At 36.9% G+C, this 5,560-nt stretch overlaps 1 non-coding gene across 1 annotated transcript; it reads left to right on the top strand.

Annotated features, from left to right (window-relative positions):
- Positions 1-784: 784 nt before the first annotated feature.
- Positions 785-887, top strand: LOC138759715 (U6 spliceosomal RNA). Its single transcript, XR_011355046.1, has one exon. It is a non-coding gene; the product is annotated as a U6 spliceosomal RNA (small nuclear RNA).
- Positions 888-5,560: the final 4,673 nt, after the last annotated feature.

Genomic DNA, 5,560 nt, shown 5'->3' with positions numbered 1-5,560 from the left:
TCCACATTTCCTGCCACCCTCTTTCCTTCACTCATAATATTTGCTCATCTCTAGATGTCCTGATTTCTCCTGTCACTTCCATCCTTCCTGGATCATGTCTCTCTCATTGCTATTCCTGTTCACAGAGCCACAGGACAAGTGTCTTAAGTGTCTTTCTGTGTATATTCATTTGTTTGTCACATGTGGCAAAATCTTCCCTCTAGTTTTCTAAATAAAATTGATAATGAATGACCGTATTGGAGTTTTACAACATGGAAACTGATCCTATGGCTTAACTTGTCCATTCAATGTATTTCTGATACCCGTGACTAATTATCATTCACAATTTTATTGTAAATATTTTTTAAACTGATAAATGATAAAGCTGAGCAGTTGCTCAATGATACAAAGATCAATGTAAACTGAGAGCAGAAGTAGTTTGCTTTTAAGAGCACATCCCAATCAAAACAAGAAGTATCAACTACCTAGTTAATCTGCACTGCTCAAATTAAAGTTAATGTGTTGGAGACAAGAAAACCCGATCAACAATCATAATTCTGAGTATTAGTGGTGGGATGTGCAAGAAGCTGGTCACTTTTTCCACAAATATCTGATGTACTCATTTTTTTAAGACTACTCGGGGAAGAAAATGTTCTATTGCTAATAATGTGGCAAGTCCAACCCCAGGACTTATTTGCAGGGATGAATATGAGACTACAGCTGGAAGATCATCAACTTGGTGAAAGACACTTTTTATTTTATTATATATATAAAAAATAAAGTATACACTTGGGATAAAGTTTTCTCACTTCTACAGTGAATATACTAAAATTAGAACAATATAGAGAAGGGTAGGCTGACCCTCACTCCTGAATGACATGCAAATTTGTGAAGTGTTCTTTTTTTTTTCAAGGATTAAAAATAATAACAGAATATTAATCTTGGAAGGAATGTATTGAATTGCTTGGAATAACAGATGTCAATAGTGTCACATCAAAGTGTACTCAGAGTATATTTTATGAATAAAGAATACTATTGGAAAGAAAAATTGCAGCTAACCAGAAGAGAACAATCAAGTTAGGATAATTATAAAAACTGCAGGGGTGAAATCTTGACTAGAAAAATAATTGGTGTAAGAATTCAACAGGTCAAATGGGTAGAAACGATGAGTCAATGTTTCAGGTAGAGACCATTTTTCAAGACCAAGATAGGATAGGTATAATTATGTATAAAAAGAGGGAAAGTATTTGTGGGGCAGAGGTGATGGGATAGAAGGTGTGAGAGGTGAAGAGAAAGGTAAAGGGAGAAACCATTAGGAAGTGGGGGTGGAAGAAAAGATGGAGACAGAAAAAAAACCAAATTGAGTTCAGGCAAAGGTAAAGAAGAAATGGAATCGGTGAATTCAAATGGGTGGTGGTTACCTAAAATTAAAAACTCAATGCTGATGCGGTCAGGTTTAAAGCTGTGCAGGAGAAATATAATGTGTTGTTTTCGTTTATTTAGGGCCTCACCCTGATAATTGATCAATTTAAGATTGTTGAAGGCATAACACAGGAGGCAATTCAGTGTCTCGCATTAGCCCTGAATTCTTTCGATTTTCCAAAAATTTGTTCCAGGAAGCTTATTTCTTGAAGCTTATTGTATTGTAGCAGTGAGTGTTGTAAATTAGACTGGGGTTGAAATCAAACCATATGACTTGCAGAATATTGCTCAACTCAGCTAAGCTTGATGCCCCAGACTTTGCATTGTTTTAGTCTGCTTTGAATATTTTTGTCAATAAATGTTCAATTTTTATCTAATTTCTTCCTTTGCTTCAGCATGTAACTTACTTTAACCAAAGTTATTGATGAAAAATTAACTTAATTGTAAATAACACTATAGTCTACCAATTCAACACAGAAGGTAATCCATCTAAAATGTGTTGTACAGTATACTAAAATAAGTGGCCACATTTCCAATGTAATTAATTAGATGCGAAGTGCTCTTCATCATGTTTTAGATTGTTGAAGATTTGATATAGATGTAGATTGGAGTTTTGTTGAAAGAGTGGTGAAAGGAATGTAATAGATACATGTTAGATCATTAGTATGAAATCCTTAGTAATATCCAAGCCAGCATTTCTCCCAACAAGCACCCCTGTTGCTTTATTTCCTGTGTTGTTTCATATTACAGTTATATTGATTTTGTTTTAATTTACCAGTGGTTTTAAAATCAGCCTTCACAACACATTTTCAAAAGAGATTCAGCATTTATTTTCAATGGTCCTACTCACAGCTTGTCTTGCTTTTGGCAAACAGAATTTTTGCTGATGCCAAGTTGTGATAAGATGCCAACTTTAGATCCATCGCTAATGATCCAGCTGTCTTGCAGCTGAAGATTTTTGTTGCTGAATATCCTTTGCCCAATTCAGGTATGTGGCAGTAATGACAATTGATGAGAGATATATGATCTGTTATGCTCCAGTTCTGTTTTTCTCCAAGCCTCCAGTCACTACCTGTCTGGAAATGAAGCAGAACAGTATTAAGAAGAAAAAAACCACAAAAGCCTCTTTTTTTTTGGCAACAGGCCTGTGCTAAAAGAGAGCATAGTGTCACAGAAAATGTTGTTAGATACAAAATCAATTCAAAATTGAATTTAAAAATTCTAATGCACCATCTCTTGATTTTTGATCCCAGTCACTGTTTCCCTCAACTGGCTGAAAGGAATCTGTGATGGACAATTGCTTGTGTGACAACATCATAATTTAAATCTTGATTTGTGTGGAAGAATGATTGCAAGCTGTAACTTCCCACCTTTTTTATTAATCACACAAATTTAATGATGAACAAATAGAATTCAATTGTTTGCTCTACTTGGATTATAAAGTATTTTCTTTGGTTCATGTTAGGACTCCAAAATGCATTGCTTACACTTGGTTTTCCATTTCAGTTGATTATCTGTCGAGTTGAATCTAGCATCCTGCTGGATATCAGTTTATATATAAAGGAATTATTGCAAAAAACTATTATGTTTCGCAGCATGTTAACTCAGGAGGATATTCCTCCATCCCATAAATACAAGGACTGCAACTCTGCCCACGTCATTAGGGAGATACAATTAGAAAAGGAAACATATTCTCTCATATTGAAGTACACTCAGGAACTGCCAGTTTATTAGATTAGATTCAACTTTAATGTCATTGTGCCAGTAAAATACAAAGCCAATATGTTACAAGCCCAGAGGACCCCAAAACACAGCAGCAATAGAAATTTACCAAGACAAATGGTTATTTAAACAAACGTTGCTTTTAATTTTCTTTAAACATAAAAACAGGATCAAACTTTAACTTATTAGTATTAACTTCACCTAACAACCCCCTTCTAATTCCAAGTGCACGTGTATGTTATGTGTATATGTTCAGGAAAGTTCTTTGCTTTAATAGTCCAGTCATTCACTTCTCACTTCTCCAAGTTCCCTGGTATCAAGCAATTCTCATTCCATTCACAGAATTTAACATTTATGAATTTTCACTAGGCTCTGGTGCTTAAAGGCAAATAGTTACCACTCAGGAAGGTTCTTATTGGGTTAAGAGCGATTTTGTTGCTGGTTGGACACACACAAACTGATTTCTTCCGATCAGTCACTTTAGTGTCTTGCTGAAAAAACTTGCCCCATCAGGGGTTTTCCAAATGATAACCTCTTCTTCCAGATCACCACAGAGTTCCTCTTGTTTCCCTTATTTCAGGAGAAACACTCTAGCCAGCCACTTCCTCTTGGAAGGACTACAAGGGTTTTGAAGAGGCTGAACTGAGAACTCACAATGGGGTTTTCAACAAACCTCCCAGCTTGCCATGTTGCAACCTCAAAAGCTACTGCAGAACTGACTTCTCTCTCCCTCTCGGAGAAATTCTGTTTGTTCTTTCCTCTCTCACTCTTCTTGTAAAAACCAACTTCTCCCAAGGCTCCAAACCCAATCCTTGAAAGATCTTTATCAGCATTTGAGCCTGGACTTCTCCATTTGCACCTGCTTTTGAAATGATTTCCAAAGCATTTCCATTGTCTCTGCAAAGTCACAAGCCAGAATGTCTGGCTTCAGCAAAGTTCTTGCATTTTAAATGAGATGTGAAGGGTAAGTATCTGTTTGTGGAGTGATCTCCATTAAACCCCCCCACAATCTATCTCTTTAAAAAAGATATTTATATTTAATATAATATATAATATAAACCATAATAAATGAAATGCAATTAGCATCCAAATAGTACTATATACAATACAAATATCTATGTGAAAATAAAAACAAGTGCAATCTGCAAGCAAACATTGATAAAAGTACTGACAATACCACTCATTGCTGTGATTTAAATTTCAGCAAAATCACAGCCTCGAGGAATAAGCTCTTCTTGAGCCTGCTGGTTCAGATGTGAAGGCTCCTGTAGCACCTACCAGATGGGAGAAGAGTAAAAAGTTCATAGTTTGGGTATGATCCATCCTTCATGATGTTCTTCACCCTTCTCAGACAGCGCTCCAGATACATGTTCTCATTTTCGGGCAGTGGGATACCAATAATCCGCTGGGCAGATTTCACCACCTGCTGAAGTGCTTTACAGTCCGATATGAGGACAATTGCTGTATTATACTGAGATGCCATAGGTAAGTATGCTCTCAATGGTACATTGGCAAAAATCCATCAGTATCTTGGGACAGAAGTGCACTTTCTTCAAGCTCCGAAGTAAATAAAGATGCTTTTGTGTTTTTTTGATCAGAATGGAAATGTTCAGGGACCAGGTAAGATCATTGTAAATATATACACCAAGGAATTTAAAGCTTTATACACTTTCCACTACAACTTCATTGATGTAAATAGGGATGTGAGTGTGACTTCCAGCATGCCTGAAGTCCATAATGATCTCCTTGGTCTTCTGAGTGTTAAGTGCCAAGTTGTTGTGAGGACACCACATGGACAGATGCTGTAGACCGTCTCATCATCCCTTCTGATCAGGCCAACCACCATGGTGTCATCTGCGAACTTGATTATGGAATTAGAACCATATACAGGAACACAGTCAGAGATGAAAAGGGAATATAGGAGAGGGCTCAGCACACAGATGAGAATAGAAGAGATGAGATTGTCTAACTTAACAGAAATTCCAAGATCCAATTACAGAGGGATGAGCTGATACCAAGCTGATGAAATTTGTTGATCAGTTTGGAGGGAATCACAGTATTAAATGCCAAACTAAACTCAATGAACAGCATTCTGACATAAGAGTTAGAGTTATATGTTTAGATGGGAATTAATGTTTAAACAGTGATCTTGAAGTGAGACTTCCATAGCAGGAGGCACCAAGCACATGGTATGGAGCACAGACAGCTGAATGTGGCAAATAGAGGGCTGCTGGATGAGGTGTGTTGGCCAAAGACGTCCTACAACATCAGAACCTTGGGTGGGAGAAGTGCAATGGAAAGCAGGTAGCTGGATATGGCAGCTCAAGGTAAGGCCACGTGTCGACCTCACCACCATCAGACTACTGAACAAATCTCACACTTTAAAAACTATTTTATCCTTTTTCTGTACAGATTTATATTTTGCTGTCTCTCCACT

Source organism: Narcine bancroftii, chromosome 3, assembly GCF_036971445.1.
Source record: "Narcine bancroftii isolate sNarBan1 chromosome 3, sNarBan1.hap1, whole genome shotgun sequence".
Lineage (NCBI taxonomy): Eukaryota > Metazoa > Chordata > Chondrichthyes > Torpediniformes > Narcinidae > Narcine > Narcine bancroftii.
Note: the sequence above shows the minus strand (reverse complement) of the source record. Positions and strands in the feature narration are given on the sequence as shown.